This window comes from Mirounga angustirostris, unplaced genomic scaffold (genome assembly GCF_029215605.1).
Source record: "Mirounga angustirostris isolate CCGP_5_RB_7025 unplaced genomic scaffold, mMirAng1.0.hap1 SCAF_13, whole genome shotgun sequence".
NCBI classification, from domain to species: Eukaryota; Metazoa; Chordata; class Mammalia; order Carnivora; family Phocidae; genus Mirounga; species Mirounga angustirostris.
This window is the reverse complement of record NW_026991721.1, coordinates 72,620,631-72,632,827: the sequence shown is the minus strand read 5'-3', so window position 1 is coordinate 72,632,827 and position 12,197 is coordinate 72,620,631. Positions and strand designations below refer to the sequence as shown.

At 40.4% G+C, this 12,197-nt stretch overlaps 1 pseudogene; it reads right to left on the bottom strand.

The window, feature by feature from the left end:
• Window positions 1-498: 498 nt before the first annotated feature.
• On the bottom strand, window positions 499-1,676 carry LOC123856704 (prohibitin-2-like; annotated as a pseudogene).
• Window positions 1,677-12,197: the final 10,521 nt, after the last annotated feature.

The following is a 12,197-nucleotide window of genomic DNA, read 5'->3' as shown; positions in this document are numbered from 1 at the left end:
ACAGGGTACAGGTTCTGGGGGTGGAGCATGGAGGTAAGCGATGGAAAAAAGAATGGTAAATTTTCCTTTTTGGAGCAATGATCTGAGATCTAGAACTTTATCTGGTACATTGCAGGCACTTGGGTTTGGTTGGATGAATGAGTGACTAATAAATGACATCTTTCAACTTACTCCCTTGATAGTCTGTTACGGGGCCCCCCTTTTGTCTACTCTGGTTTATACTCACAAATAAATGGAGTGGCAAATAAGTTGAATGACGAAATGATTACTCAAAATCATTCCCCAGGGGCGCCTGGGTGGCTCGGTCATTAAGCGTCTGCCTTCAGCTCAGGTCATGATCCCAGGGTCCTGGGATCGAGCCCCACATCAGGCTCCCTGTTCCGCAGGAAGCCTGCTTCTCCCTCTCCCATTCCCCCTGCTTGTGTTCCCTCTCTCACTGTGTCTCTCTCTGTCAAATAAATAAATAAAATCTTAAAAAAAAAAAAAAAATCATTCCCCAGAAAACTTGTCAGGCTTTGTTCATCCAAGAAGGGTTGGGAGGACAGATGCGGGAGGGACCATCACATGATACCGGGGGTGGAATGGGGGGTGCGCTGGACCCCAAGCTGGCTCCTCAAAAACCAGGGGAGGAACAGATCCACTTCTTCTCTGGGAGTGGAGTTCCCGGTCACCAGGCTCATTTCTTACCCTTGATGAGGCTGTCACTGCCCCGGGTGAAACTTTCATTCTGTAGGTTCAGGACGAGTTTGTCAGCAGTGTGATAGATACGGTTCTGTGACGTGGAAATTGTCTTGGAGATGTTCTGGGCTGCCCGGATCTTGCACAGTTTGATATAGCCAGGGTTCTTGCTCGGGGCTTTTCCAAGCATTCTGGCAGCCTCAGCCTCACCCTCGGCCTGCATAATCTTCTGCCGCTGTTCCTGCTTTGCTTTATCCACCAAAAATTGGGCTCCCTGGGCCTCCTGCTGAGCCACTTGTTTGGCTTCCAGCGCAGCTGTGTATTCTCGGCTAAAGCTGAGCTCTGTGATGGCCACATCATCCAGGATGAGGCTGAAGTCCTTGGGCCTCTCTGTCAGCTCCTGCCGGATCAACAAGGATACCTGGGCCCCCTGGGTGATCAGCTGTGAGGCATTGAACTTGGCCACCACACTCTTCAGCACCTCGTTGACAATGGACGGCAGCACTCACTCCTCCTAGTCTAGACCTAGGCATTGATCCATGCTGGGAAGCTCCATGGCATTGGGTCGAGACCGCACTCGCAGGGAGCTATTCACCATCTGCAGGTCTTTGGAGCCTGTGGGGGAGGAAATTTCTCGGGGTCTGGCCCGAATGTCATAGATGATGGGGTACTGGAACTAGGGGATCCTGAAGTGAAGGCCTTTGGCCAGTATGGTATCCTGCTACACACCACCGATCCGATTAAAGAAAATGGCTCTGTGCCCGCCTTCCACCGTGAACACGGATTCGCGGATGCCGTAGGCCACGGCGCCAGCCCCCAGCAGCAGCTTCAGCGCCGTGCCCATGCCCTGGGGCCCGGAGGGCAGCAGTCCCGCTAAGTCCTTCAAGTTCTGGGCCATGTCCGATCCTGAGGCCGGCGGCACCAGAGGTCAGAAGCGGGTGCCGGCCCACCTCAACCCCACTCCAGTTCAGAGATCTCACCCTTCACACGAGTGTCCAGGGCCCTTGCCTTTGTCTGTTGCTGGGATTAAAAGAACAAGATCTGTAAGATTTCAGAGGATCTGTATATATATACCCTGATATTTTATATTAACTTCTATATTTCTCTTTATGTGCACATATTTCTGGGGAGAGTATCCATAACATTTATCAGATTTTATGTGGTCCCAGCAAAAGTCTAAAAAACCATCCTAGTTTAGACATTGTGCTACTCAATCTCTGGCCCATGAAGAGCTATCAGTCTTCAGCAGATTCACTGACATGATATAAATGCTCATCTTTTTTTGGCAATTACAGTCTGGGACAAGATAAGGTAGAGGTTTAGTCGCTTATACTCACTTTCAATTCCCAACTGTATCTTGATAACAAATAGTTCACAAACCAGCACTGGCTTACAGAAGACACAAAGTAGCACTGGTTTAGGTAGACCTGTATTCCAGGACCTGTCCTGGTGCCAGATAAAGAACAGGAGTGAAAAAATAGTTCATGGGATCCCATGTCCAGTAACAGGGTAGACTAGATTTTAAGTTGCCTTTTTCACTAAAAATAATTGATAAAATATAAAAAAACAATCTAAAACAACTATCAAGAGACTAGTCATTTAGTCCAAAAATATAAATGTGGGCAATAATCCAGAGAGAAAAGTTAGGGCATTTGCCAAATCTGGAAAAATCTTAGCTTTGGTTTTCTAAGGCTCATGAACTGTAATAGACAGGAAATTATGCCCAGAGCTTATCCATGTGGGGAGCATATGAGATATGCCCTCCCTGAAAATCTGAGAAAGGAAGGTTCATATTCTCAGAGTAAGAATGAAACAAAAAAATAAAGTCTGGGGGCGCCTGGGTGGCTCAGTTGGTTAAGCGACTGCCTTTGGCTCAGGTCATGATCCTGGAGTCCCGGGATCGAGTCCCGCATCGGGCTCCCTGCTCGGCAGGGAGTTTGCTTTGCCCTCTGACCCTATCCCCTCTCATGTGTTCTCTCTCATTCTCTCTCTCTCAAAATAAATAAATAAAATCTTTAAAAAAAAAATTAAAAAAAATAAAGTCTGTTCTACCCTCTAATAAGAAAATTTTCATTTCAGACAGCAAAAAAAGGAACAAACAACTGTTTTGGGGTATTTGCAATCATGAACTAACCCGTCTCTGATTTATAGTATAAATTTGCTTTACCATTTGGACTAAAATAACCTCAAGCCATGAATTCATTTTATAGGGGCCCTGGATTTGTGATGACCCAAAAATTGGAAGAAAGAAACAAAAATCTCTAGAGAAATCCATATTGAACCTAGGTGTCAAAGAATTTACACAAATAATTTCATGAGAAAAAAGAGCAACTTACACAAGAAATGAGTAAGTACAAATGGAAAAAGAAACTATGATTAAGAATCAGCAGAAAGAATATATAGTAAAAAGAAGTTCATAAAAATTCAATATTGAAATTGTGAGACACAGAACATAACGTAATCAAAATTTTATATAAATACATAATATAAATATATATATGACAAAAAGAAAAAACTTAAAAATGCCTGGAGCAAAAATGACAAAAGAGCTACTTAGAAAATAACTCAGAAACCTAGTGAAATATCATTAAATAATTTAAATATTAGAGTAGAAAACACCCACTTACTAAGAAAGGAGTCAGTAAAAGAGAAGGAAGTACACGAGAAACATAGAACACAGTAAAATGGCATCATAAATCCAACTGGATCAGTATTCACATTAAATGTAAATGGATTAAACAAGTGAATCAAAGTACAGATTGTTAGACTGAAAACCAAACAGGAACCAACTATGCTTTCTATAGCAGACACACTTGAGATTTAATTACAAATTGATTAAAATTAAGGGGATGGGAAATAGCCAACAGACACATGAAAAAGTGCTCAATATCGCTCAGCATCAGGGAAATCCAAATCAAAACCTCCATGAGATACCACCTCACACCAGTCAGAATGGCTAAAATTAACAAGTCAGGAAACGACAGATGTTGGCGGGGATGCGGAGAAAGGGGAACCCTCCTACACTGTTGGTGGGAATGCAAGCTGGTGCAGCCACTCTGGAAAACTGTATGGAGGTTCCTCAAAAAGTTGAAAATAGAGCTACCATATGATCCAGCAATTGCACTACTGGGTATTTACCCCAAAGATACAAAAGTAGGGATCCGAAGGGGTACGTGCACCCCAATGTTTATAGCAGCAATGTCCACAATAGCCAAACTGTGGAAAGAGCCAAGATGTCCATCGACAGATGAATGGCTAAAGAAGATGTGGTATATATATACAATGGAATATTATGCAGCCATCAAAAGGAATGAGATCTTGCCATTTGCAACGACGTGGATGGAACTGGAGGGTATTATGTTGAGTGAAATAAGTCAAACAGAGAAAGACATGTATCATATGATCTCACTGATATGAGGAATTCTTAATCGCAGGAAACAAACTGAGTGTTGTTGGAGTGGGGGTTGGGGTGGGAGGGATGGGGTGACTGGGTGATAGACACTGGGGAGGGTATGTGCTCTGGTAAGCGCTGTGAATTGTGCAAGACTGTTGAATCTCAGATCTGTACCTCTGAAACAAATAATGCAATATATGTTAAGAAAAAAAAAGAAGAAGGTGGTAGCAGGAGGGGAAGAATGAAGCGGGGGAAATCGTAGGGGTGGACGAACCATGAGAGACGATGGACTCTGAAAAACAAACTGAGGGTTCTAGAGGGGAGGGGGGTGGGAGGATGGGTTGACCTGGTGGTGGGTATTGAGGAGGGCACGTTCTGCATGGAGCACTGGGTGTTATGCACAAACAATGAATCATGGAACACTTCATCTAGAACTAATGATGTAATGTATGGGGATTAACATAAGAATAAAAAAAAAAAAAGAAAAAAAAATTAAGGGGATGGGAAAAGATATCCCAGACAAACAACAACTGTAAGAAAGCTGGAGTGGACAAAAGTGGACATATTTAAAAAATATGTGTAGAGATAACAGGGACATTCTATACTGATAAGAGGGTTAATCCATCAGAAAAATAAAACAATTATAAACATATATGTGCCTAATAACCAAGTACCAAATACATGAAAACAAAACTGATGGAAATTAAGAGAGAAGTAGACAATATATATAACAGTAGATTATATATATATCAATATATATATATCAATATTGATATATATATATTGATTATATATAATCAAAATTGATATATATATCAATATATATAACAGTAGATAATATATATATAACAATAGATATAACAATAATAGCTGAAGACTTCAATATATCACTTTCAATAATGGATAAGACAACTAAGCAGAAGGTCAACAATAACAAAAAAGAAGACTTGAACAATACTATGAACCAACAGGATAAACTAACAGACATTTACAGAACACTTCACCCAACAGCAGCAGAATATACATTCTTCTCAAATGCATATGGGACATTCTTCAGGATAAACCATTGCTCTATAAATTTAAAAAGATAGAAATAATACAAAATATGTTCTCTTATCACAGTGGCATGGAATTAGAAATTTATCCGCAACTGAAAGAGATGAGAAACTCACAAATATGTGGAAACTAAACAATGCACTTCTATATAACCAGGATCGAAGAAGGTATCAAAAGGAAATTAGAAAATACTTTGAGATTAATGAAAATGAAAACACAACATACCAAAATTTATGGGATGCTACTAAAGCAGTGCTGAGAAGGAAATTTATAACTGTAAATGTATACATTAAAAAAAAGAAACATCTCAAAACAATTACCTAAACTTCCACCTTACATCAAAGGAAAAAGAGAAGCAAACTAAACCAAAAATAAGCAGAAAGAAGGGAAAAGTAAAGATTAGAGGGGAAATTAATGAAATAAAGGGAATATGTAAGCAATACATGAAATTAACTGAATCAAATTTGGTCCTTTGAAAGAGCAATAAAACTAACAAATCTTCACCTAGACTCCCAAAAAAATAAAGAGAGAAAGAGAGAAAGAGAAAGAAAGAAAGAAAGAAAAAGAGAACAAGAGAGAGAGAGAAGGAAAGAAGGGAAAAGAGAAGACAAATTACTAGGATCAGCAATAAAAGAGGGGACATTATGACTGACCATACAGAAATAAAGAGACTGAACAATTATATGCCAAGAAATTAGATCACTTAGATAAAATAGACAAATTCATAGAAAGACGAAGTACTAAAGCTGACTCAAGGAAAAATAGGCAGTATGAATATATCTGTAACAAGTTAAAAGATTGAATCAATCAGTAATCAAAAACTATCCTCTCCCCCCGCGCCCCGCCCCAAAAAGCCTAGGACCAAATGGCTTCACTGGTGAATTCTACCAAATATGTAAAGAAGAATTAATAATGATTATTCAAAAACACTTCCAAAAAGAAGAGGAGGGAACACTACCCAATTCATTCTGAGGCCAGTATTAATCAGACACCAAAACCAGCAAAGATATCACAAGGATAGAAAAGCCAATATCTGAGTATAGAAACAGAAATCCTCTACAAAATATAGCAAATTAAATCTAACAACATATAAAAATAAATATACACATTACCAAGTGGAATTTATTCCAGGAATGTAAAGCTGGTTTAACATCCAAAAAAATCAATTAATGTAATACACCATATTAATAAAAAAGAAAACCCCATGCTTACCTCAATAGATGGAGAAAATAGCATTTGATAAAATCTGAAACCCTTTTATGACAAAAACCACTCAACAAACTATTAATAGAAGGAAATCTCAATCTGATTAAGGGCATTTATGAAAATCTTACAGCAAACATCATACATAATGGCCAAACACTGGTTATTTTCCTCCTAAGAGCAGCAATAAGACACAGTTACTTCACATAAAGCCTGGTTCAACATTCTAGTTTTCATAATCTTATTGACCCTGACATGTTGACATGCTCTCAAAACTAATCGCAGCCTGAGTTAGGGCCTCACCAGTGGGTTTTGGTACCACAGTTTGTGGGACTCCTGAATCAAATAGTCCTGGGAATTTCTCTTCTCCACCCCTGACCATTTTACTCACTCTTGTGCAAAAGGCTTTGGCTCCCTAGCTAGGAGCTGAACAAGGGACCCACGCCCTTTGGTGACTCTTTAATTTGATTAATTGGCCTGTTGCCTCGGGGTATTGCTGGTCAGGTTTCTCCTAACAATCCCTGCCTTCTAACTTTCTGAGTTTCTCCAAACAGGGGTAAATAGAGTAGACTTGTTTGGGGCCCTTTAATGTTGGTAGAGCAGTAGGGAGTCCCTTTGTCCCACCTAACATTAGGTAGTGCTGTATTCAATTGTTTTAACCCCATCAATATCCATTTTATTCATCCCCCCCCCTTTTTTTTTAGTAATCCCCAATGTGGGGCTTGAACTCATGACCCCGAGATCAAGAGTCACATGCTCCTCCAACTGAGCCAGTCAGGTGCCCTTATTTATCCCATTTTTAAATAAACATCTAAAAGATTTCCACCCTACGGGAATGAGATACGTCTCCTGACCTACCCCTTTCTGTTTCCTCTTTGTTTCACTCCTATCAGTACTTGCTTTATTCACTTACTTTTTTTTTTTAAGATTTTATTTATTTATGTGACAGAGAGAGATACAGCGATAGAGGGAACACAAGCAGGGGGAGTGGGAGAAGAAGAAGCAGGCTTCCCGTGGAGCTGGGAGCCCAATGCAGGGCTTGATCCCAGGGCCGAAGGCAGACGCTTAACGACTGAGCCACCCAGGCACCCCATTCACTTTATTTCTTGGTAACTGTTTTATTTTTTTTTAAAGATTTTATTTATTTTTTTGACAGAGAGAGACAGCGAGAGAGGGAACACAAGCAGGAGGAGTGGGAGAGGGAGAAGCAGGCTTCCCGCCGAGCAGGGAGCCCGATGCGGGGCTCGATTCCAGGACCCTGGGATCATGACCTGAGCCGAAGGCAGACGCTTAACGACTGAGCCACCCAGGCACCCCATTCACTTTATTTCTTGGTAACTGTTTTAAAATGTCCACCACTAGGCAAGGAGAACGTTTCTGGGTCACAATGGAGCTTAATCATTGAGGGGGATTCATCAGGAGGGTGGCCGAGTCTCTTAACAATGCACCTCAAATCCAACAGTGCTGCTCTGTTCCAATCTGTTTCATATAGTAGTGTTCCACACGAAGTTTTATTTAAAAACTAGATTCTCCTCCTTAAAAAACAGGTGTGAAAGCCATTCAGATTGTCTTTTGCCTTACCTTTGAGCAAGAAACTACTTAAGGAATCCTCTACAGAAGCTTAAAGATTTAGAATGGCAATATTCCATTCCCCTGTACTCAAGACAGTGCACAGTGAAAACAAGTGGCCTTGGAGTCCAAGAGAATCAACCCTAGCTCTGCAGTGATGAGATGTGTGGCCTTAAGCAAGTAATTGGCCCCCTTCATTATCTGTAAAATGGGGATCATAAAAGTTAACTCACAGGGAGTGTTGTGATTGTAAAATGATTAGTATCCAGTATCCAGCTTAGATGGCCACATAGCAGGTGCAGTAAATTTCACCTTCTCTTTGCTTCTTTTCCCCCTTAGGGCAACCCCTCCGTACTCTCCCTGCGAAAGGAATTTCTTTCCTACTCTATGGTGCAAAACCTATTTTCTCTTTGGGCCCCAGCAAAGAGAAAAGATGCTGGATATCATCTTGAACAATGAGCCCTCATGTGTTATAGAAAATTATTTTATTTATTTTGTTACTTGTATACTTTCCGTTCCCTCCATATGGTTCCACCAGGAGAACTTGAACTTTGTATGCTTGATACTTTATCCCCAGCAACTAATCTGGTCCCAGTACCTGGCAAAATTATTTGCTAGATGATTGAAGATGCTTGAAGACCAGGAGAAAACTCCCCATAACTTTTTCTTCTCTGGTTAATACTGTCCCATTGCTTCACCTTTTTTTGTTTTTTAAATAAAGAACTTGCATTCCAACTCTTTAATCATGTTTCCCAAATGACTCAGCAATTTTGGCAATTGTGAAAGCAGATTTACTAAAGTAAGACAAAATCATTCACTCTCATGCATTATGACACATGGAAACTTGCATCTTGCTTGCTTAGTTCAACTTGCTCTCTGCTTAGAGTCTAGTCAGGGACTAGTATACGTAATAAATAAAGCAAAGTATTACATCGATAATTCCAAAAGAATGCAAATGGAATTTCAAGCTGAATGGCAGCATTCCCAAAGCTGTCTAAATAACTGTGGTTTGTGGTTTATGGTATATGCTACATGCTTATGGAATTACTAGGCCATACAGGACCTTGGAAAACCTTTAAAGAAGGAATAGAGTATGACTAATCTCCAAGAGTGCTCTATAGTATTTTCAATTATTTTATTTATCATGAAATAATGAAAAAAGTTTAGAACTTTATTAGTCATTCTAGAGGACTGCTGGCAAATAAAATGCTTTCAAGTAGAATAAGGCATATGTAATGAGTAGGGACATTTGTTTCTTTTTCCAAAAGGAGTTTATTTGTTAAGACTGGTGGAAAGAATAAATGTAATATGGAAAAGTATAAAAAGAAAGAAGCAAATGGATTTGTTATTAAAATTCTTTAAATGTATCTGCATTACGAAGGTTTCTTTGTTCAGATATGTATGGAGCACGATAAATAAAAGCTCATTTAAAAGTGTAATTCAGAAAGTAGTGCAGGCAAAGTGTTTATGCCCTGAAAACTCAAATAGATACACGGCTAGTGGAAATAAAGAACTCTGTAGTCAGTCTCACTGATTTGCTTTACAGAATAAGAATTAAAGAGCAAAGCTGCCTGTACTATATGAATTAATGATCTTAATATCATATCAGTCCTTCTCAATAAATGAATAACAGGACTTGCCTGGTTATTTGTATGGAGTTGTCTACTCCAGCCTTCCTAAGTGTCCTGCCCCAAACAGTAGTATTGACTTAAGCCAAGAATGGCCCCAGGCAAAGTTGGCACATAGGTCATGTTTATCTCCTGGGTAAGAGTATCTTGAACCATTTTCTTTCCAGTACATCAAGAAAAAGGATAGTATTGTCAGACCTTTAAATAACAACAACAAAGAAAAAGAATGTGGTGCTAGTAACTAAGACAACGATAAAATCATTTCTTGGGGCACCTGGGTGGCTCAAGTCGGTTAAGCATCTGACTCTTGAGTTCAACTCAGGTCATGATCTCAGGGTCATGAGATTGAGCCCCACGTCAGACTCTGTGCTGGGCATGGAGCCTGCTTAAAATTCCCTCTCCCTGTCTCTCTCCCTCTTCCCCTCCACCACCCCACTTGCATGCTCTCTCCCTCTCAAAATAATAATAATAATAATAATTTCTTATTTTTTAAGACATAAAAACCTGGGAGATTATGGTTAAGTGGCACAGTTCAAAGGACAAACTTAAATAACCCATCTCTTACCATATGATCCAGCTCTTTAGTATTTACCCAAAGGAGTTGAACACTTATATCCATGCAAAAGCTGCATACGGATGTTTATCAAAGCCTTACTCATACTCATAACTGCCAAAACTCAGAAGCAATCAAGATGTCCTTTGGTAGGTGAATGGATAGAGAAACCATGGTATATCCAGACAATGGGATATTATTCAGTGCTAAAAAGAAATGGGCTCTCAAGCCATGAAAAGACATGGAAGAATCTTAAATGCATATTACTAAGTGAAAGAAGCCAATCTGAAAAGGCTAATACTGCATGATTCTGACCATATGATATTGTAGAAAGCAAAACTGTGGAGACAGTAAAAAGATCAGTGGTTGCCAGGGGTTTAAGGGGTGGGGGGATGAATAGGTGGAGCACAGAGGATTTTTAAGGCAGTGAAACTACTCTGTATGAAACTATAATGGTGGATACATGTCATTACACATTTGTCCAAACTCATAAAATGTACAACACCAAAAGTGAACCCTAATGTAAACTACGGACTTGGAGTGATTATTATGTATCAGCATAGGTTCATCAGTTGTGACAAATGTATCACTCTGGTGGGGGACATTGACAATGAGGGAGGCAATGCATGTGGTGGGGAGGGGACATCTGGGAAATCTCTGTACTTTCCTCTCAGTATCATGACCTGAGCCGAAGGCAGACGCTTAACGACTGAGCCACCCAGGTGCCCCTCCTCTCAGTTTTGCTGTGAAACGAAAACTGCTCTAAAATATAAAGTCTATTAAACACATACGCACGCACACATAAAGATAAAGAACTTGTATACAGAATATACAAAGATTTAATGGAATGCTATTCAGCAATAAAAAAGAACTACTTAAAATAAGACGAAATCAGAGAGAGAGACAAACCGTAAGAGACTCTTAACTATAGGAAACAAACTGAGGGTTGCTGGAGGGGAAGGGGGTGGGGGGATGGGGTAACTGGGTGATGAGCATTAAGGAGGGCACATGATGGAATGAGCACTGGGTATTATTATATACAACTAATGAAGCCCTAAACTCTACCTCTGCAACTATTAATACACTATATGTAAATTAATTGAATTTAAATAAAATAAAATGTTTTTTAAAAAGAAACTACTGATACACGCAATAATATTGAAGTGTGTCAAATGCATTATGTTAAGCCAAAGAAGCCAGATTGAAAGGCTACCTAGTGCTCAGTTTTATTTATGACGTTTTAGAACAAAGCAAAATATAGCAATAGAAAACGGATCAGTGGTTGCCAAAACCAGGTGGTGGTGGGAGAAACTGTGCCCAAAGAGCCAGGTGGAAAATTTGGGGAATGACGGAACTTGACCACAAGCCTTGCTTCCTGGATCGTGGAGGGGCATCGGCAGTGCTGCACCATCAGAAACACTGGAGTGAGTTACTTGAACTAGCTACATTTCATTAGGTTTTGGGCATGCAAATGAGCACGGGGAAGTGAACACCTGAGATGGCTATCTGCTCAGAAGTCTGTAAAATGAGGAAGCAGCTGCAAAGGAAGGCCATGGTTCCTCTTTGGCATTTATTCTGGACAAACCAACCAGAAGCCTTTGATGGTTCCCCTCCCTTTGCGGAAACGATCCAAAATTCTTAGCTTCATTTGCAAGGCTTTTCATGATCAGATTTGCTCTCTAGAATGATCTCTTGCCCCCCTCCCATCCGTCCTGCCCCAGCACACTCTTGTCTCCTTGTCCAGAATGACACAGAGTTCCTGTAATTTACCATATTCTCTCATACTCACGGGCTTTGCCTAGGCTAGTTCCTCCTAAAGACACACTTCTTCTCTTCACTTCCAAAGTGCACTGGTAACTCCTCTTCACACCTGAGGACCCACTCAAACATCTCTAAATCAAGGGACACCTTCCCTGATCTCCGCTCACTCTCGATACCCAAGCTGAAGCGGACACTCCTCTTCTGTGCTCCCATCATGCTTCACACATTCCTGTGCCCTGATTCTAATCAGGCCACTGGAACATTGTTGCTTCATTTGTGTCTGCTTCTAGACTGTCATCTCCTTGAGAACAGAAACCACATTTTTCACCTCTGTGTCTAGAGTCTAGCACGATAC